The sequence below is a fragment of the Erpetoichthys calabaricus genome, chromosome 3 (genome assembly GCF_900747795.2).
Source record: "Erpetoichthys calabaricus chromosome 3, fErpCal1.3, whole genome shotgun sequence".
Classification (NCBI taxonomy): Eukaryota; Metazoa; Chordata; class Cladistia; order Polypteriformes; family Polypteridae; genus Erpetoichthys; species Erpetoichthys calabaricus.
Genome location: NC_041396.2, coordinates 173,392,322 through 173,415,431, shown reverse-complemented (window position 1 = coordinate 173,415,431; position 23,110 = coordinate 173,392,322). Strand labels below are relative to the sequence as shown.

The 23,110-nt window shown below is 36.8% G+C and overlaps 1 protein-coding gene across 1 annotated transcript in view; it reads left to right on the top strand.

Annotated features, from left to right (window-relative positions):
* Positions 1 to 23,110, top strand: part of rngtt (RNA guanylyltransferase and 5'-phosphatase) — a 947,965-nt gene that overhangs the window by 588,904 nt on the left and 335,951 nt on the right.

Sequence of the window (23,110 nt, the reverse complement as noted above, 5' to 3'; positions counted from 1 at the left end):
AGTATGGCTGCTAAGCTGTGGTCTCCATTGTGTTGTCCTTTCAGTTCATGGTGTGATGGTTTTCATCAGTTTGGTAAGAGAGATACTTCTTCATCATATGTTGGTTAGTAAGAGAAATATAATGTGGTTGAGCAAGTAAATTTATAGATGTTCTGTCCAACCCTTAGAGTCAATAGGGCATCATAGTACTTAAAGGCCTCTGAGACAAGCCAATTCCAAACAGCCATACCTCAGACCAATGGGGAAATAGAACATCTTAACACCTGCCACCAAACCATATGTTAAGGTAACCTGGCTTCCTTGCGGGGGTTGAAAGACTTTAGCAGAGAAATACTCACCAAACAGGTTTAAGGCACCCACCCCCATCTCTGTTGTAAAATTCAGAGACCCATTCCTAAAGGGGGGGAGGGGTTGTAAACATGAATGCTTCTCACTAATGTAACATTGCTTTGCCTAAATTACAAATAAAGACATACAAAATATTTATCAAGTTATATGCAAAATCTTACATCACAACAGGAGGTTAAAACGAGGATCTAGAGCTGATGCTTTTTGACAGTGGAGTTGGATGAATTTAATATAGACAAAGAACCGACCATTGTGACTTATCAAGCTGTTAATACTATCTGTACGATACAGCTTATACAGTTACTTCATGTTGGCTGCTTTCCACACATGGTCACTTCATTATTGTAGGCTGGCCAGGTGAGGCAAATTGGAAACTTTTCACCTTAGCAGTATAGTTAGCCACATGCTTAAACAGAAGCAATGTTTATTGGATTTGCCAATACACAAACTTGTCATTGATGTAGTCACGCGATGGAACAGTGAATTGGAAATGCTAGAAAAGTTTTTGGAACAACAGCCAGCCATCTCAGTAGCTCTGCATACTGTATATGCAGTGAAGTTGCTCCCGGTGTGACTGGCATGGAGCACACTTGTCTGCAACACATCCACCACTGGTGCCTAATTGTTTTTAATTTAGTGAGATGTGATGGTCACGTTAGAATCTTCTACTCAGGATGTTCAGTTGTCACAACTTAGGGTTGCTAGAGCTCAGAGGGGCATGTATGCACATACACAGGCTCTCCATTATCTGCGTTGCATAGTTAGATGTCTGTACCCTGCCACACTGAGCTCTGTCACTGCCCCATGCCACTTCCCAAAGTGGGAGGCTACACATAGTAAAGTGCTTTTTCCATAGAAAGCCACACATTAGTGACATCTATTAGATCGGATGTGAAAAATGAAGATAGGAAAAATCTACATATAGTAATTCAGCAGGATAGAGATTCAAAAGATCAGTCTTGAGACTTTAAGAAATTCTTACATGCAATGCAACTTAAACTCTTTTTCATTTTTTTCATCCCATTCTGTCTGGACTACTGTATTGCTGTTCCTTATGCAGGATAAACAAAATTCAGCTGCCAGAAATCTATCTCATACTAGACCCTGGCAGTATGTTACTCTTGTAATAAGGACGAATGTAGTCACAAAAAAAGTTTGGGAATGGCCACCACATATACTTGAAGAAACTGGCAGAAAAAAAATAAACACATCTTTACAGACTGGAGTCCAAAACAGAACTGACTAACAGGTTGAAAGGCTTTTCTATAAATATGGTTGAATGGAGGAAGAGGTGGAATCGGGGTGGCTGGAACAGGAACTTATGTGGCAGGAAGAGGGGTTCTGGGTACCAGACATGACATCATCAGAGGATGCCAGAAGTGACATCAACAGGGGCCAGATTGGTGGTGATGTCATTGGGAGGCGTGTTCTTCGGCTGGTCTGCAAAGGGACAAAAGGAGAAAGGACTTGGTGACAGCGCCAACCTCCAGTCTGACTGAGAAATAGCACTATTTGAGCCTGTGAACCATCTCCTATGCGCACATGTTACACAGCCCCCATCTCAGCTGATGTAAAATGTACCTCAGGCCTGAACCGAGAGGTCGTGAACCCGAAAAAGAGCAATGGCATTGGCCTGTAGACAACCCTGATGATAAAAGACCGAAAACTTATTAGGTTGGAGGTCCAAAAACCAACGAGTTGCTGTAGTGGACTGCCATCCTCTATAAAGTGGCATGATCTGTGACAAAGGATAACTCACAGCTCTAGAGGTAGTACCTCAGTTGTGTTACTGCCCATTTAATCGCCAAAACCTCCCGTTCCACAGCCCCATACCTGGTTTCCCTGTCCAGCAGTTTCCAGTTCAGGGACATGATGAGGTGTTTGACACCATCAACACTTTGGTTCAATGCAGCACCCAGTTCTGTCGGTCTGGAGGATAAAAAGCAGAGAGAAATTAGAAGCCATTAAAACAATTACCGACATAAGGGCCTGCTTCAAGTCACGAAATGCAGCATCTGCATTATCATCCCATACAACAGCATTAGGGGCCTGCTTCTTTCTTAAATCTGTCAAGGAAGTTGTTCTGTCTCAGAGAACCATGGTACAAACTGGCAGTAGTATCCAGCCAACCCAAAAAAGGCTTGGATCTGCCGCTTGGTTTTCAGATGGGGACATTTTAATATGGCATCTACCTTGGAACTCTGTAGTTTGACTAACCCCCTACCCACAAGGTGACCTAAATATTTAGCCTCGATCAATCCATACAAACACTTCTTAGGATTGATTCGGAGCCCAGCTTTTCCAAGAGTCTGGAGCACAGCCTGAACCTTCTCTGTTTCTTCCATGTGTCAGAATAGATGACTTTGTTATCCATAGGCAGAACTATAGGAATTGTGGGGCTGTAGCACATTATCCTTCAGACCGTGGAAGGTAGCAGGTACCCCGTGCAAACCAAATGGAAGAACACGATATTGCCAGTGCCCACTAGGAGTGCTAAACGTTGTCTTAACCTTTTTCTGAATCCATTAAAGGAACCTGCCAGTACCCCTTCATCATGTCAAGGGTGGTGGTCAAGTATTTTGACTAACCAAGCCACTCAGGAAGGTTGCCCACTTGCGCATTTGGGTAGGCATTGAATTTGAGACTTGATTAAGTCGATGGAAGTCATTACAGAACCTCCAACTTCAGTCTGGCTTAGGGACCATGACAATGCTGAACGTTTTTTTCACAAAAGAAAGTATAGTAATAGGTGAGTGCTATCTTTCTCACCCCAACACAATCAGACTGCAAAGCATCTCTCTCAGTGTTAACAATGTTTTTAGTTTTGGTAAACTTAATTGCTATATCATTTTCACAACAATTTTAGAAAATTGGCAGACTAGTTCAGAAATCATAAAATGAAGAAGAGTGAGAGTTGTTAAGCTATATTTATTTTATTATTAACATTTCATTTTAATGTTATTAATATTAATCAACAGTGGAAAAGCCTTTATTTTGGACAGATTTACCATGTTTTGTAACCTTTGACGGTCCTTAAAAAAAAATACAGGAATAGGCTGAAGTTAGGAGCAGAACTGTGCAACCATGAAGCAAGCTCAGCTTTTACATTGACTTGTAACCATCTAGGAGTTATTTTTCTCCTTTCTTGACCATAAGTTTTATGTAACTCTTGAGTTCCGTTTCTCTTGATTTTGATCTGGATTCATTTGTGATTGTGTATTTTATGCAAATATGAGATACTGTATCATCCATCCATCCATCCATTTTCCAACCCGCTGAATCCGAACACAGGGTCACGGGGGTCTGCTGGAGCCAATCCCAGCCAACACAGGGCACAAGGCAGGAACCAATCCTGGGCAGGGTGCCAACCCACGGCAGGACACACACAAACACATCCACACACCAAGCACACACTAGGGCCAATTTAGAATCGCCAATCCACCTAACCAACATGTCTTTGGACTGTGGGAGGAAACCGGAGCGCCCGGAGGAAACCCACGCAGACACGGGGAGAACATGCAAACTCCACGCAGGGAGGACCCAGGAAGCGAACCCAGGTCCCCAGGTCTCCCAACTGCGAGGCAGCAGCGCTACCCACTGCGCCACCATGCCGCCCGATACTGTATCATGCTTTTTTAATTCCATATAAAATTGCATATCTGTCTAAAAGCTTCACAAATCCTTTCTTTGTCTGCATAATGTTACATCATCAGCTGTTCATTGTGTTGACTGTGACAGGAGGAATTGTACCAGCAGATTTTGAGCTCTCATATATTTTCTGAACATTTCAGCCAGTTAATCATAAACATTAACAGATAAAGGAGTTTAGTGTTGTTTCATTACCCCTTTATGATGGGTTAACAGATAAAGGAGTTTAGTGTTGTTTCATTACCCCTTTGTGATGGTTTCGCACAAAGCGGCAGGCACATTGTGAGTCACAACGTAGAAGCTTCAGAGGTTAACTGGTTTCAAAGCCAGAGTGCAGCAGTACACCTCTGAGGTGAACACTGGTTACAATGAGATACCTTAAAACTTCATGCAATCGCATTTGCTTTCTTACCTCCCTTATACTGCTTGATCACACCCATTTTTGTGTCAAGATCAATTGTCTTTTTACCTGTAATTGTAAGACAAATGTAACCCAAAGTAGTTGAAACCACTGAAGATAATAAACTGAGATTGAGATGAATCAGTCATGGTATGTGGAGCTGGTGTTGTTTGCCTGTGAGACACAGTAGCAGTCGTAATTCGAATGGTCGTAAGACTCATAGGTCATAAGTTGACGACAACCTGTACATGGAAAATTAAAGCACACAGACCAACACAAAAAATATCAACTGTTAAATTTCCCAAATTCAGTATTACGGAGGCACAATTATAAAGAAATGCCACCTTTTGTTGCACATATTAAGAATTCAACATTAAACAGTTAAAGACCAAAAAATGGCAACATTTGAAAATATTTAAAGTTCTGGATGTGGTACTCTAAAAAATATTGAGAACCCCTAGCCTAGAGATATTACATAACATTTTATCACATGTATGTCACATTTCTGCTGTAGTTTGACATTTGCTTTGAGTAATAGGTCTGCTGGTATCCAAAATCATGCTGTGTGACTGCTGTTATCAGAGACTAAGACCCAAGATCATGCCTAGCTTTGCAGCATTAGGTTTTTATTAGTAGGGGTGTGACCAGGTGGTACAGCATGTCAAAAAAATGTCAACCCCTGAATTAGGTCACCTTAATCTGTTAACATTGAAATGAGGATCAAATTTTCTTTTAACAAAAGACAACACTTGTCTGGGAGTATATTGCATTTACTTGTGACAGCCTAACCATAAACATAAATTAATCTAGATGGCCTGAATGATCTTCATTTTCTCATTATCATTCTTTTATGTGTAAACTTTGAGAGTTTATATCAGTGTGAACATTTCGAGATATTGTATGATTGTCTGCCTCTCATACTTTACATGTTAAACAAGTGTTGCTGTAATTTTTTGCCATTATGGTTTCTTATATTTGCATACATACAAGCTTTTGAGCAGATTAATTTACATAAACAGAAAATAAATCTCTCAGTTACAGAAATGGTCAACTGTATAACAAGCAAACAGAGAAGCTTTCTTTTAAATTTGGCAACAGAGCTTAGTATTGTGCAATCATTAAAGCACATTTTGCTTAAATTGGGGAAAAAAAACTTAAAAGCTTTGGAAACCCTGTTAGATTCATTAATTACATTTTCTTATCATGTAGAAAAATGTTTGTGTTTATTTTGCAAATTCTGTCCAAGCAGCTTTGGGTGCAAGGCAGAAACTAACCATGGAAAGCAGGTCAGTTCATCCCAGGTCATACTCACAAATACTGTATGTGAACTACACAGACTTTGACTGACAACTGACTAGAATTCAGACCTGGTTTCTTTGAGATGTACTGAAAAACACTATATAAATATATTATTATTATTATTATTATTAATCACTACCCAAGTCCATAATATTTATTTGTACCATCTCCTTGTTGATGTGAAACAACAGTTTAAACAGGTGATGAATTAACCCAATAATACTTTCTATGAAAGTAATTGGCTGACACCTAGAGAGTATGACATAAAACTGTCTTCACTGTGCATGCCCTAGCTTATTCTGACCATCAAAGAGCTTAAAGAAATGCAGCAACTGCTGCACGCAATGTATATAATACCAAAATAATGGAGAGTTGCCATGATTACTCAAGGACTTTGCTGACTGTGGTCAATAAATTACTTCTGTATTTAGCTCGATTATTAATTCTTCCAGTGCAGCTTATGTAATGCGTCTTCAATTTTTCAGTGACAGATTTGCAAACCTAAATAACTGAACTGATACAAGCTTGTCATCAACTTGTGTTCCTCCCTGTCTTCCATGTCTGTCCACTTCTTTCCCAGATGTTTGCCAATTTCTTCTCAATTTATCAGTTATCTGCTGTGTAAAATGTGGTCTACTTCTCATCAGATCCTATCTTCATGTTGTAACCTTAACTGTTACAACAATAATAAAATTTTCCTTGACACTGGCTATGATCTGTCTGCTTAAAATTGCTTCTATAACCACAACATTAAAAGCCTGGCTCTGATGCTGACCATATAAACAATCTTCAGCAGTTATCATTCCTGCTTAATGTTCTCCCAAGTATTTTGGCTTTTTTATTCACCAAGTACAGTAATTAACTTTTATTAACTGATGTAACCCCTTCATCAGTCTGGTTTCTGAGCACAGCAGAAACTTTTCTACTTCGAGAAACAATTTACTTTTGGCAACAAACTCTGGACAAATCAGTATATTCGTTCTGTTATATTCATTCTGTTAGACTTCAGCGCAGCATTTGATACTGTTAATCATGATGTTCTATTGCTCAGAATGGAGAGCATCCTGGTTATTTCTGGCACCACTCTCCAGTGATTTATGTCCTGTCTAATTGACAGGCAAGTTTATCAACAATCAGGTTCAGATTAGCATCAGCCTCACAAAACTTGTTTATATCTTAAAAGTTTTTACAGAACTACTAGTGAAAATCTAAATTTTCTGTCTTTCAAACATTACTTTTTTACATCTGGCCTACAGAGGGTTTTCTTTTCAACAATGAAACAGTAGGATATTTAACCAATTTAATTTTTGGATTATTTTCTACGTACTGCTGTGCTTCATCAGTATCTCTTCATGCATTACATTTCAATTGTAGAAAGCCTTACAGTTATAGCGAAAAGGGACAAATCTCAGTGGGGTATTTTTTAAACTATAGAAATGTACTTTATGAAAATGGCAGAAAATATGTAAGATGTTAAGTATTTCTGTGATTTTTCTATCAGCAAAGCTCTGTAGCAAGACGAAAAATTACAAATATGATACAATTATGTTTCGGTCACACCTCAATATCAGTGACTGGCCAGTACAAAGCACAGAAATCATTTTAGCTAACCTCGACTACTCAGATTATTTTACAGATTAATTTTATTTATAATGTTGTTTGTATTTATTGAATATCCAGAATACACAGTTACATTTTCTAAAACCTGTTAACCATTCTTTCTGTCTATTTATAAATATACACAGTGTAAAAAAAAAAAAAAAACACTTTCTATGTTGGACATTTTCTATTTTCAAAAAAAAAAAAAAAAAAAGAAAGGTAAAGGTAGTAAAGTCCTATAACTGGTAAAAAAACTGTCAAATACACGGCATGGCCTCCAGTCTGTTTCTGGGTTATATTTTACAGTATACATCACATAACTTTTTTGTTCTGGGTTACTTCATATTTTAGTGGAGCCCAAGTCGTGATTTTGGCTAAACAGTGAAATATAGATTGGAGAAAACCAGAAAGAGAACATGTGAGAATTTTGGAAAATATTAAAATTGATTTAATGTGTTATTTCAACCTCATTTTTTTGGTACTGTTAACATTTTTAAAAGCGGGCAGTTACACTGAAGATTAAAAGTGGAACTCCAAACATGCTAACTGAATGAGATTCAGTTTATTTTTTAAACATTTTTGGTTTTAGCTTAGTTTTTTTTCTTTTATAAATAATGAAAAGTAAACCTGTCATGTGTTGTTTATCACCCAAGGTCAGATTTTTCAAATTTTTGGACTTGGTGAGCACTTGATGAATGTTAGTTATGTCCTAATATGTAAACTTTAAAATTGAAAGTGGATGTGCATATATGCCCAAACATCCAGACACAACCTAGAGACCATTTTATTAAACATGCCTATCTAGTACTCTATTTTGTCTCCAGAACAGCCTGAATTTTCTAAGACATGGATTCACAAAGATCCTAGGATCATTCTTTAGAAAATTTTCTCCATAAGAACTACAATTCCTGCAGTTTTTCAGCTATACTTTCATGTAAACATCCCATTCCACTTCATACCAAAGTTACTGTATCAGACTGCGATCTGGTGACTGTCCAAGCGAAAAAGTAAACTGAAATCAGTATGACATTTATATATAAACAATATGTCTGTTTGTATGTGCATAATGCATGTTAATCTCTCTTATTATTTTTTTTATTCCATCTATATTTAGAAGTTTTTACAGCACTTTGTTTGTCAAATACAAGTTTTCTGCTGGTGTCTTTCTTGAATGAAGCTGGGTGTTGAGCACCCAGGAAATAAAAACACAATATTAATCATCAAGAGGTCTATACATGTTCCTTTGTGATAATGCATCCATCTCATTGCTTGAGGCCTTTAGCCATTCCTTTGTAGGGAACACTTTTGCAACGGCGATAAACTCACATGTACTGTACAAGGCATGCACGGGGGCCACTGAGAAAAGAAGAGTGTTCATGGCTCACCTTGCAGAGGAGCTTCGTCATCGCTTATTACAAAAAAAGGCAATGGATAAAGCAAAAGAGGATGCAACAACGACAAGCTTCTGTTCCAAGACTGCCGCTTCCCCAGCCCCTTCAGTGTAATAGTAACCACAGCACAGAGAGAAGTGTGTCCAGGAGTACAAAAGAAACAACCCCATGCACCGAAAAGTGGACACTGGCAAGATCGAAAAAAAAAATGCGGTCACTGATTACAAGCTCAAGATGTTATGCGAATGAATATGAATAATGTTGCATCAGTGCCACAATGTTTTCCGAAATGTACTATACAGGTCATAAAATGAATAATTCCAAATATCATATATACCTATGTCTCTGGATCACTCAATAAAACTGAATAAAAAAAAAATTCAAATGACGGTTAGATACGAAAAATTCACCAGCAGATTCACCAGCGTTTGAGTGTTTTTATCACCAGCGTTTTTATTCCTCCAGATCAGAGAATTTTCAGTTCCATTGTCTGAAAACACCACTCACATATACAGTTATTCCCAGTTTCAGCTAAAAAGTAACCGCGTCAGACTCGGGTGGGGGGAGATTGGGTGTAGTATCGTGATCATGACAGAGAGAGTAAAAGTGAAAAAAACTGCTAATTTTTACAAGTACTATAAATTTACACTGGCTGTTACAGTCACAAATCAAATGTATGGTTTTATTGTATAATATTAACAAAAAGAGCAGCTCACATACCGGGAGCTGGTATCGAAATCATGAGCTCCGGATTATAAATCGGCAGATCTAACCGCTGCACCACGGAAGCTATCGTATTATACTTGCACCTTTTGTGAAAGTGTTTATTTGATATTTGGCCATCAGCCTTCACACATTATACAGTTCATGTCTACCTTTTGTTATTTATTACTAAAACATGAAAAACGGTTCTGTTTTAACAATGTGTTTACATAGATTGTTGTAGACACAAAGCACACATCAAATTATTTCCCCTTACAATTCTAGGTAGCTCACTCCCAGATAATCAATCAAGGCAGGAACTGGGAGAATTTCTTGCCCGTTCTGAGACGGTGGGGGGATGGTATAGCAGGCTGCTTGGGCTTATCGACACATTTAGAAGACAAAAGACACTGACAGAGAGGTGCAAAGGGATTTAAGGTGGGCTGGAATTACAAGTTTTTTTGTTGGCTATGGTAATTCTAGTGTTAATCCTTAGTAGCATGCAAGCAATTCAATTTTCTTTCATACTATAACAAAGGTTTTTTTTTCATTAGTGAAGGTGAACTACCTGACCAGCTTCACATTCAAAAATAGAGCAACAGAGATCATAAAACTACGTTTATTTTATCAATTCTGTGGTTTCCACATGGCATTGATATTTTCGCAAAACATGGATTTTATAACAATGTTTACAAAAAGTAATGTATAGAATTGGAGCATATTTTTGTTAAAGACATCGCAGCTCTGATTTAATCAATTTTTGATTTATTATCATGATAATGTCTGATGAATTTCCTCTTTCCGCTCCTCCAGGCTTCTTAGTCAAGTCAGGAGTTTATTGTGCTTATTGTTTTGTTTTTTTTTAGAGATCTGCATTTTCTTCTACCTGCCCAGCATCAGATGTCAGCCTAAGGCGAGTAGGTATGCTGCCTATTCTGCCTTTTCAGGTTCAGAACTGTTCCTTACTACCTCTAATGAGCACCCGTACCCAATGTGTGTATGATGTGTAATTTAAAGGACAACTTCTTATGGTCAGGAGAGTGACACTAAGTAAATCATACAATCAAATTTTTGTAATACATATTATTCCATGGCAGCCTTATCAATTATAAAGCATAACATGGTAGATATGAGCAAGAAAAAATAGCTGACATCATTATTTCTAGCATAATGATAAACAACATGTTTTTAAAGAAATATACTAAACTTTTAGTTTGTTTTTCTCTTTAACACTTGCAAATGCTTTTATTTTGACAAAACATTTAGAAAAATTCACTTAGTTTTTAAAATTGCTTTAGCTTGCAGTTGACTTTGTTCCAAAAGAGTTGTCCAAATTGAATTTTTAACTTTTCTAAATTTTGTAATTAATTTCAAAATTGTAATATAAGCAAGTAAGAGATTGCATTTTATACATTATATATAATTTAAATTTGTGTTGTAGAATTAATTTTCAAACAATCCATAATTTTATGAATGGTTCAGCAAATAATTATTATTTTATTATTGGGCTGAAGGGTGCTAGAGGTTATGTCATCATTATAAACTGCATAGCAGTGGCCAACCCTGGATAAGGATACTTGTCTATCTCAAGACATGCATATCAGGTACTAAATTATCACACAGTTGGTACTGGGGCTTTTCAGCATTATTTGCCATAATCTGTTTGTCAGTACTCATGTTTTGTTTCCTGTCACTTCATCTAGAAAATCTGGAAAGCAAAATGACTGTAGTTTGCAACACACTGAGTTCACTGCACTCCGTGGTCTTTAATATGTTTCATTGAACTTTTTTATGGAATGAAGTTAGTCCCCTTTGTAGTTTTGAGAATGAAATAGGCATGGTTTATAGATCATAGTGTTTATTTTTACATGTAATTTCATTTTCATATTTTTTACCAGTGAGTTGCATCGTGAGTGACGATGAACATGTCACTTGTGATCACTTTGATAGTCATACTGTTTACTCTGATAGTCATACTCTGCATCATCTGCTACATTTGGTATTTAATTCTATGGAGTTATTGAGAGGTGTAAGTAAATTTATTATTGTGATAAAGGTCTAAATGCCTTTTGGCAGCTTAAGTAAAAAATCTTTCATCATTACCTTTCCTTGTGATTACAGCATTAGAGCATTTTGCCACGTATCTACCTATGATGATTGCTTTATTTAATGTGCATCTCTGTCTCAGTTGCCAACTTGCATATTAGACCCATTGTCTATTAAATTAATATTCAAATGCTGATCTTGTAATTTCCTATCTGAAAAGCTACATTATATTTATGTACCCAGTCAAGAAGTACAGTGGTTGGCAATGTGGCTTTTGCTTGTCTACAGAAAATAAAATTGGTACAGCATCTGTCAGTGTGTAATGTAAAATTCTGTTGCTGTTATATTTGATTTTTTTTTTAATAAAGGACTATTTTGGGTTTTGGTGTATGAATCTGTGCTCAAACCTGATTTTTTGTATAGAAATGAGTTATCTAGCTGATTTCTAAAAGTGAATTGAAACAACTTTATGTATTGATTGAACATTCTGTAATGCAGAAACTATATATTTTTTGGATGTAATTGCAAATGATTTCTATAATTGGATACATTGAGTTTCATGAAAGCTCATTTTATAATGATACCACACACAAACATTTAAATTATATGTTTTTACAATAACAATCAATCTGTGTGCATTGAAGCTGAGGAGAAAACATATTTGATTCTTCAATTTAAAATGAACAAAGTATTTTATACACATATTCAGTTTGAAATTCTTCTTTTCTATTGAATAGGTAAGGATGTGCAATTCCATCTAAGATAATTATTAGTGATTTTTTTCAGAATGTAATTTATTCTCCACACCAATATTTCATTCACTTTTTCTGTGTAGTTTTGAAAATCTTTTTAAACCGTTGATTATTTACGGTTTTGAAAAAAATTAACATTTGTTCTTATTGTTTGCATTGATTTTAATTAGTTACAGGATTCATTTCATTGCAAAATTACTAGCATTAATTATATATACTGTTTTTTCAAGTTGCTGTGAGCATATGCAAAATATAATTTGACTAATTACTTTGTAATAAATTATACTCATTAATTGTCATAAAATGAAAGGCCAGGTGTGTGAATGCTTTTAAATCACAGATGTCATGTTTCGCGAAGCTTAAAAGAAAAAAAAAAAAAACTACCCATGTTAAAACTTCACCCTTTTTCTCCATCATTTAGAAAGGTGCATATTTTGCAATCACATCCAGAGATGACCTGTTAGAGACACCAAGTTTTGACTGATTAAGAACTTGAAAGCTTTCAAATTAGAAACTAACAACAATGAGCAAAAAAAAAAAAAGAAAAGAGGACAGACAGAAAGTACTTTCTGGATTCAGAAAGTATTGACCCATTCAGTTCTTTATTGTATTGTAGATTTAATTTTAAATGAATGAATTTGCATTTTTTACCATCAGTCTACACTCAGTAACTCATGTGACTAAGTGAAAACATGCTTTCAGAAAAGTTTGCAAATATATTAAAATCAAAAACTGAAATCTCTCATTTATTTTAAGCAATCAGACAGTGAATTCAATATTTTGTAGAAACATCTTTGACAGCAATTGCTGCTTTGATTCTTCTTACTTTAATTTCTCCAAGCTTTGCACACCTGGAGGATTGCAACAAGCCCTTGAGTATTATATCCTGTCTAACTGTCTCCTCTGAATCAATATCACAGCGATAATAGCCATCAAAATTAAATCCATGATCAGCAATTATGAGCTTTTCAGACATGCAGCCTAGCAAAGTAATCATAGTCTGTGTAGAAATATTCTACAAGAGTAGATTCTTAACTATAGGATTCAGGGCAAAGAGGCTGATGGTCTACATCAGGATAGGATCTTCCAACTCAATTGCTTAATTAATAACCAATCCTTGCCAGTTGCAGACCTTATTTAATTTTATGCTTGTTAGTTAGAAATGCTCTTATATCATACATTTTTTCTTTTCCAAGGATATCACTCGAATGATTTGAAGTCTAAAGCAGATCATTTTCAGTCTGTCATATCTTCTCAAGTGTTTTATTAAACCAGATAGTTCATGATGAATCCACAAAGGTGTAAATGGAAATAAGTCAGATGGACTGCTGGGTCCTTTGTCATATGCATCTTATTGCTATTAAGGAGCCATTAAAAACATTAAATGCAGCTGTTTAAGACTGAAATAAGCAATTAAGGGTGAGGATGCTTAACAAGCAAGACCACTAAAATGAAGCTTCAGAATGTCACTTGAGCAATAATTGTCTTCTCATTAACACTAGAATCCCTGAATCCTACTAAAAACTCGTAATCCCGGGCCACCTTAAATTTCTTCTTCACAGCACTTTCGCTGGCTAATAGACTGCTGCACCGCGACACAGCTCTGCTTGGCGCCATAAGTAAAATGGAACTTCCACCTGCAGCTAAAGCCACTTCAGTATGCAATCAACTCTCCACACTAGTGCTTAGATCTGGCAGTGCAATACTTATGGTGTATCATGGCATTGCAAGCAATCTTTGCATCCATTTGGGACACGGGCGTCATCCCAACTGATTGGAAAATGGGACTTGTCATCCCTATCTGGGAAGGGAAGGGTGATCACCTGGATTGTGGTAACTACAGGGGGATAACACTGCTCTCAGCACCTGGTAATGTCCTTGCTAGGGCCATCCTCAATAGGATCCATAATCACTTGCTCACCTATTAGCGGCGATGGCAGTCTGGTTTTACGCTTAAGAAGTATAAGCAAATGTGAATATTGGCAGAGTCTCTTTGCAGCCTTTGTTGATTTTCATAAAGTGTTAGACTCAGTTGATCAAACTGCCTTGTGGGACATCCTAAGACTTTGCAGGATCCTCCAAAGTTGCTGGATGTCAAGACTGGCCTTTTCCCCAGTTTATTCTGGGGTGTGTTCTCACTCCAACTCTGTTCAATGCTTGTATGTACTGGGTGTTGGCCATAATTGTAGGGACCAATGGCTGTGGGGCATCTGCTGGTGAATCTTATCTTGACTTTGCTGATGATGCTGTGATCTTTGCATATTCAATGGAGGCTCTAATAGGGGCTCTTGAGACACTGAGTTAGGAGTCTGAGTGTCTGGACTGTATAAAAAAAAAAACAAGATCCAGGCCTTTACTGACCACTTGGCACAGCCATTATCAGTGTGTCTGTCTGAGGAATGAATGTTGAACTTGTCGAAAGGTTTACTTACCTCAGCAGCAACATTCATATCTCTGGTTACTCTTCCTGTGAAGTCACTAGATTGATTGAGAGAGCATGGTTGTGTTGTCGTCATGATGGCTCTGGAAAGGGGTTTGTGTTGCGCCCGATATCTCTGCAAAAGATCTAAGGTCCAATTCTTTAGAGTTCTGGTTCTCTCTGTTTTGCTGTATGGTTACGAGACATACATGCATTCCAGTGACCTGAGATGAAGATTGGACTCCTTCGGTACTGTGTCTCTTCGGGTAATTCTTGGGTACTGCTGGTTTGACTTTGTGTTGAATGTGTGGTTGCTCATGGAGTCCTGAATGAGACACATTACCTACATTGTGACGAACTGTCAGTTACACCACTACAGCCATGTGGCACGATTCCCTGAAGGTGATCCAGGTTGCAGGATCCTCATTGCTGAGGACCAGAGTGGCAGGAACAGGCTAAGGTAATGTTCATGTATCACCTGGCTGCAGCAGATAGACAGTCATTTCTGGAGGGTGGGACTGGACCACGTCTCTTCCTTGTCTGGTTGCCAACTGGGATCCCAAGCTGTTTTATCGATTGGTGGATGTGGAATTTAATAGAAACAGGATTTCTGGGGCAGTGTTAGTGAATGTATGGTACAATACTTCCAATCAACAACTATGCCAACATTTTGACATGACAGATCTACAATTGCACAGTTTTTTTGGCAGGGAATGCAATATTAGTGAAGGATCAATATTGTATCATTTTATATGACACTGCTTGGGAAAAAAATAAAGAATCCTTACCATACTCTGTTGATTATTTTTATTACTCAATATAGTTCATTTTATTTTATTTCACAGTAACATCATTAAATTAAATATCCTACCAAAGTATGTTGATTATTTTTATCACTCAATATAGTTAAATTTATTTTATTTCACTCCATATCACGGTAGCATCATTAAATTAAATGTTCTGAATCATTATTCTGTTCTGTGGTAATTTGTAATTTCAGAATTTGGCCTTGAGTGAATTCATCAAGATTATGGGTAACTTGGCACAACTGGCCAGCATTTTCTAGTTTTCTTAACTAACTGATTAATGTATGGAGAGTGAAAAACAGTTTTTCAATGAAGGCATATTTTAAACAGAATACAATTGTGAGTAGTGGAAAAAGTCTTTTTTTCTGATACATTTAAAATTTGAGATTAACCCTGCCTTTTTATTTTGACATCGACTTTGCATTCATTGAGGGGAGCCAAAAGTTTCCTTATCATTTTTCAACAAATGGAAATAATTTAAAATTTGGTGCCTTGCTTAACACAGTTCCTTTATTTAGCATTAAATAAAATAAATGTTCAATATGAAATAGTTACTATAGAGTACATTTAAAAGTTGCATAGCAGGACTCTGATATTTCTTAGCCTTGCATAAGTTTCTTTTGAAATTGTTTTTCTTTCATCCTGTGATACAGTATATCCAGGCCCACCTGATAAAAATGCACAATTTCTGAGCTGTTTTTACTGCATTAAAAGTGTCAGAAGCAATAATTCTTTTATATTCAGTTTGCATATTTGCATTGGTTAATACATTAGAAGGGATATTAATAATAATTCTTTACATTTATATAGCATGTTTCTTACTACTTGAAGCACTGTCCACATAGAGAGGACAAAGGAAGTGAGCCCACAGTCTCCTTACTGCAAAGCAGCAGTGCTACTACCACTGTGCCACCTGTGAACATTTGAACTGTTTTGTTTTCATTTATGCACTAATTTATTTTTAAGGAGTTTTAGTACACTCTGCCCTCAAGCAACTACACAGAGACCTTTATATTTTTTCTCATTTATGCTATTTAAAATAAATTTATCCCTAATTTATGTTTGAAGATACTATGCTAATGACTGAGTAATTTTCACTGTAATATCACTCAGTCCCTTATAATGATGCAGGGACTTCAGATTAAACTCATTTATTTGTGCCTTTTAAAATTACTTTCTTCCTGTTTTGCATTTTAAGGTATTAGTGATTATTTATTTATTAAATTAGCATGATCAACAAAATGAGAATAATGAGGTTTCCTTACTGAGGCAGGTTCCTGCCTTACAGTCAGTACTTCTATATTGAGCTCCCATCCCTGCAGCATTAAATTGCATATAATCAAGTTTTAAAATGGATAGATGCTATGTCTCATTCCTTCCTTCAGTGACATAGGGACTCCAAACAAAGTCCTTCTGTTATTTTTTACATCCCTTTATAACATTATTTGTTTGCCCTGTGTACAAAGAGTGGAGACACTAAACAGGAAGTGAACTGTATTCACTTTAATACAGAGCTATCAGCTTCAGTAGAGATCAGACAAATTGAGGGTGCCTTCTACACCTAAGGAGCAGAAAATATTTTGTTTGTAACTAATTGTAAAGGAAGCTTTTGTCTTTAACCACATAAATATAAGAGTTTTAAGAAGCAGCATCTGGACTAGAGTTGTCAGTAAGGCAGTATCTCATTGAAAAGATTTAATTGTTTCTGGGTATTTACAAAAGCAAAAATGATCAATTCAGTCATGGGAATTTGAATAAGCTTATTAGTTGATGGTATTGTGAGACATATAGGGTTAAGAATTTTATTGAGGTGTATATCATAGTTCATCATGTCTCTCCATAAAATTATTGTTATAGCTTTAACATCTGGTAATTTTGAATACAATTCTGATGTATGTCAGAATCAAAAATGCTAGTTTTGCATACTTAATAGGATTAAAACATTAGCTCATCTCTTTATGGGAGAATCAGTGAAAGAGATAACATTAGGAAATATCTCTATTACAAAATAATTGTGTTTGACCTCTTTCTGTCTACAACATGCAAAGGGACAAGGTCCCATTAGTTCTATATAATTATAAATATTATTGCAATTTGTGCAAAGCCAGATTCAGTAACCCAACACAATCACACTCAGTCCTTGACTAAAAATAGCAATAGACCAGTTCCTTTCCCACCTTTAAGGATTTATAGCTGGCTTAAGAAATTTTTACAAAAGAGACCTTTCAGATCCTTTTGCTAAATGGACTAGCAACTAGTTACCAAACACCAAATAGTTAAGCTGTCATAATCTATCTATCTATCTATCTATCTATCTATCTATCTATCTATCTATCTATCTATCTATCTATCTATCTATCTATCTATCTATCTATCTATCTATCTATCTATCTATCTATCTATCTATCTATCTATCTATCTATCTATCTATCTATCTATCTATACTACCCACATGATTTAGTAGTTTATTCCAGGGTCATATGACCCTTTTATGCTTCCTGTTTTTGTGTTTGCACATTACCTACATTTTCATGTGTTTGAATTTTTTTTTCCACAATAACTTTGAATTCTGATCTCATCCAAAATACATTCAAATTATGTTGACTTTTGGCTCCAAATTAACCCTTTACGCTGTAAGTGAATATAGGCATGTGTGAATGTGTTACAATTACCCTGTACCAGAATAACGAATCTGGGGATTATGAGTGAATGAGTTAGGACTTCATGTAACCTTCTTTGTAGAGCCTTGCACCCCTCAGTTTGTCTCTTATTCTTCTTGTTTTCTTTATATGGTGCATTTTCTCTATGATTCCCTAGCTGACACTGTTGTCTTCTTCTAAATGATGCTGCATTTTGCACTTGTATATTTTCACTGTAGTAGTTACTACCTTTACTTTTCTATAGTGTGGGTGTGTGTGTATAAATATGTATGCATGCTATGTCTAAAGAGTGTGTGTGGAAAATTAATGTAATGTTTAGGAAAAAAATGAAATTAGAGGCAGCATTTTTCTGTTTATCATTTGTAGAATGCTTTAGGTTATGTCTTTGAGCTTTAACATTTATTATTCTTCCCAACATTCCCAACCTTGAATATAGTGGAGAAGAACTCTTGTACAGGAAAGGAATTATGTCATACAGTGTCCTCTGTAATATATGGAACAAAGGCACATTTTTATTTGATTTACTCCACTGCTCCACAATTTAAAAATTACAAATATTAATAATAATTCTTTATATTTATATAGCACTTTTCTCACTACTCAATGCACTGTGCACACAGGGAGGACCCGGGTCATCAACACATGATTTCCTTACTGTGAAGCAGCAACACTACCACTGTGCAAATCAAACAGTTCAGGTATGCACAATTTTACTTAAGGTTATTGGCATACATTTTGGTCACAGCATGTCGAATTGGCAACACTTCTAAATGGTCCACCCATTTCAGGGCACCATAATGTTTGGTACATAGATATAGGTAGGTATATTTATATTTAATCACTTATTACAGTATATATGACTACTTCCAGATACTGTGCAAGCAGCAGTCTTTTTAAGGAAGCTCTGAATTTCTCACTTTTTTTTTTCTGGACTCATTTACTAGTTGCTAATCTTATTTAAAATTAGAATTAATCTACCTTCTGACTTGTCACTGATGATAGCTACTAGAAATTGGATAAATTGATTTTGTAAATGGATTTTAAATTTATTGATGAAGTGCTGTGCATGCATACCAAGGCATCAGCTTGTCATGACTGCACTTCAAATGCACTGACATACCGTCGTGGGAGTAAAACCAAGGTGAAAAGGATTTAGAACTGCTTGTCATCTACTGTAATGGGAAATGTTCAATTGCTCTCAAATAAGATGGATGAACTGTCTGCGCTTAGAAGTGGCCATGGAGCATACAAGTACAGTTGCATTTTGTGGTTTAAGAGAGCTGGCTTAAACCACCTGACACTTTTTTTTTGGATTTCATCTTATTTGAGCAGACAGAGACCCAGTGCATTGTGGAAAAAGGACAGGAGGGGGACTGGTCATCTATATAAATGAGGAATGGTGTAAAAGGTAGCATATTACAGTTAAAACAATTTGTAATTCAAACATTGAAATTCTGGCTATCTGAATTTGTCCATGTTATTTGCCCAGGGAGATAAATTACACCATCCTTTTTAATATTTATATTTCTCCTTCCTCAAATGTGTACTCAGCAATGGAAATGATTCATTCTGCTGCCAATACTTTAATGATGACTCACTCCGACCCTGCAGTTATAATATGTGTTGATTTCATCCATGTGACTTTGGAACAAACAATCACAAATATCTATCAGTTTCTGACCAGTTCCACTTGAGGAAATAACAAGATGGACCTGCTGTATTCAAACATTAAAGATGTTTGGCAAATATAACCACAACCTGATTCATCTTATTCCCAGCTTCAAGTTTGTTATTAGGTAGGCGGCAACCTGTTACCACCAGAATAGTGAGGAAATGGAGCTTGGAGGCTGAAATGTCACTGAATGACTGCTTCCAAATGACAGACTGGGAAATGATGTGTGTTTCAAATGAGGACAATATTGAAGGACTCTGTCACTGCATCCAGTGATATCCACAAAGACAGTGCATTGCTTTCCAAACAACAAGCCCTGGATTACTAAAGAGCTGTAAGGTTTCCTGACTGAGGAAAAGAGAGCATTCAAATCCGGTGACAAAGAGGCTCTGAAGGACGTACAACATGTGCTAAAGGAAAATCTGAGTGAAGGAAAGGAAGCTTACAAAGATAAAATAGAATACAAACTCTCTCAGAATAACATTAAGGTATATTTAATGGAATCGAGCAATCCAGGGATCAGGTGCTTGAAGGCGATGTGGACAAAGCTATCTCCCAGAGCCAATATTTGAATAGATTTTCCCTCCCACTGCCACCTTCTTTCAATGACCAGTCTCCCCACACCATCTCTACTATGTCAACCTCTCCTACCATGTTAACTGGAATGGCCAGTGACAAGTCCTCCTCTGACCATTAGTGTGGACTATCCATATCTGAAGAGCAAGTAAAGAGATAACCGAGGAAGTAAAAGAACAGTAAAAGTAAAACAAACACAGTAAAAGCTGATGGACCAGATAGAGTCAGTCCTCAAGTTCTCTTCAACTTTATGGTGTCCTCTGTCACCTGTTAAGTCTGTACCTAAGGCTTCAGAAACTGCCACTGCTGTGGAAAACATCCTGCATTTTAACTGTTCCAAAGAAGACAGACACCTCTTAATATAATGACTACAGACTAGTGACCTCTTACATCTCACATCCTAAAGACCTTTGAGAGACTGCTCTTAGACCATACAAGTCCTCTTGGAGCAGACCACCTGGACCCACTGCATTTTTCCTTTTGGATAAAGATTGAAGTGGAGGATGCAATTATCTGTCAGCTCCCCAAGGCTTATTCTCACCTGGGCAAAACTTGTAGCACTGTGAGGATTAGGTTTTTGATTTCTCCAGTGTCTTCAGTACCATCCAGCCATCCCTGTTAAAGGGTAAACTTGGAAATATGCAGGTGGATGAGCCTATAGTGTCCTGGATAATGGATTGTTTTTTGAGCAGACCGCAGTTTATTAGACTCAATGACTGTATTTCAGATGTGGATGTGACCACCACTGGAACTGGAATAGTCCTCACAGGTGGCACAGTGGTAGTGCTGCTGCTTTGCAGTAAGGAGATTGTGGGTTCGCTTCCCGGGTCTTCCATGTGTGGAGAGCGCTTTGAGTAGTAAGAAAAGCGCTATATAAATGTAAAGAATTATTACTATTAACACCACAAGGAACAATCATGTCTCCTTTTCTCTTTACTCTATACATCTCAGACTATAAATATAACACCAGGTCATGTCACTTGCAGAAATTCTCAGATGTTGTTGCACTTATGGTGTGTATTGATAAGGGGGATGAGACAAAGTATAGGAGTCAGGTGGAAAAGTTTGTTTCTTGGTGCAAAGAGAATTGTTTTCATCTTATCATCAGCAAAACCAAGGAATTGGTTATTGAGTTTTGCTGTGCCAAAGAGCCTCTGTTGTCTGGTTACTATTTATAGAGAAGGTGTAGAGGTGGTTCACAGTAATGACAGGTTGAACTGGTCTTGGAACACAGAGGAACTATATAAGAAAGGGCAGAGCAAGCTCTTTTCCCTTAGGGAAACTGTGTTAATTTATTGTGGGAAGTGACATCCTTCACATCTTCTATAACACTGTGATGACTAGTGTGATCTTGCGTGATGTGCTGTTCTGGGATGGAAACATAACTTCAAGAGAAGTCCACTAAATCAATAAACTAATTAAAAGGGCAGGTACAGTTATAGAACACACTCCCCCTGGAGGTGGTAGCAAAGGAGAGATTAATACAAAACTGACTGCCATTATAAATAATGCTGCACATCCTCCGTCTGACACACTAACAGAGGACTTTTAGCCAACAAATTATTCAGCAGAATTGTGTCAAGAAATGTTACTGGGGCTCCTTTATACCAACAGCAATACATCTACTGTACATAATGCCTCTCTATGACTATGACAGCCATGTCAGAACTTATCTTTCTTTTGAATTTTCTTGCTTTATAGTCATTTCTTTCAGTGTGTGGTCAGACCAAAATTTGTGGATAAATTTGTTTATTTACTTACCTTTCTATTTCTGTGTTTATTTATTTAAAGAGCCTTTATAAAAAGCCTAGTTTCACCCTGAGGACAAGTAAAATTCTAATAAGCAGTCAAATTTAGTACTTTGTTGCATATTCCTTGCAATGACTGCTTGAAGTCTATGATTCATAGACATCACCAGATGCTGTGTATCTTCTCTGGTGATGTTCTGCCAAGCCTCTAACGCAGCCATCTTCAGCTCCTCTTTGTTTCAAGGGCGTGTCAACTTAAGTTTTCCCTTCAGCATACAGATGTCATGCTCAGTTGGATTTAAATTGGGTGGCTGGCTTGTCCATTCAAGCATTTTCCATTTTTTCATTTTGAAAAACTCTTGTGTTGCCTTAGCATTATGTTTGGGATCATCATCTTGTTGTAGGATGAAGTGTCGTCCAATAAGTTTGGAGGCATTTAGTGGAACTTGAGCAGATACGATTTTTCTATACACCTCAGAATTCATTGTGCGACTGTCAAAGAAGATAAATGTGCCAGTCCCTGTGGCAGCTATACACGCCCAAGCCATAACATCCCCACCACCATGTTTAATAGATGAGGCGGTAAGCTTTGGATCTTGGGTGGTTCCTTTCTGTATCCACACTTTGCTCTTGCCATCACCCTGATAAAGGTTAATCTTTGTCTTGTCTGTCCACAAGACCTTTTTCCACAATTCTACAGTCTCTTTTAAGTACTTTTTGCAAACTGGAACCCTGCAATCCTGTTTTGTGGCTAACTAGTGATTTACATTTTGCAGTGTGGCCTCTGTATTTCTGTTCATGAAGTCTTCTACGGATAATAGTCTCAGACACATATGTATCTGCTTCCTAAACACTGTTGCGGAAATATCGGACAGGCATTTGGGACTTTTCCTTTTACCACAGTGAGGATTCTTCTGTCATCAACAGTAGAGGTTTTCCTCTTAATGATATTCCAGACAGTTGATTTAGGTCATCTTAAGATTTTACTAAAGTCTCTAATGGTTTTATTGTTGTTTTTCAACCTCATAATGGCTTCTTTGACTT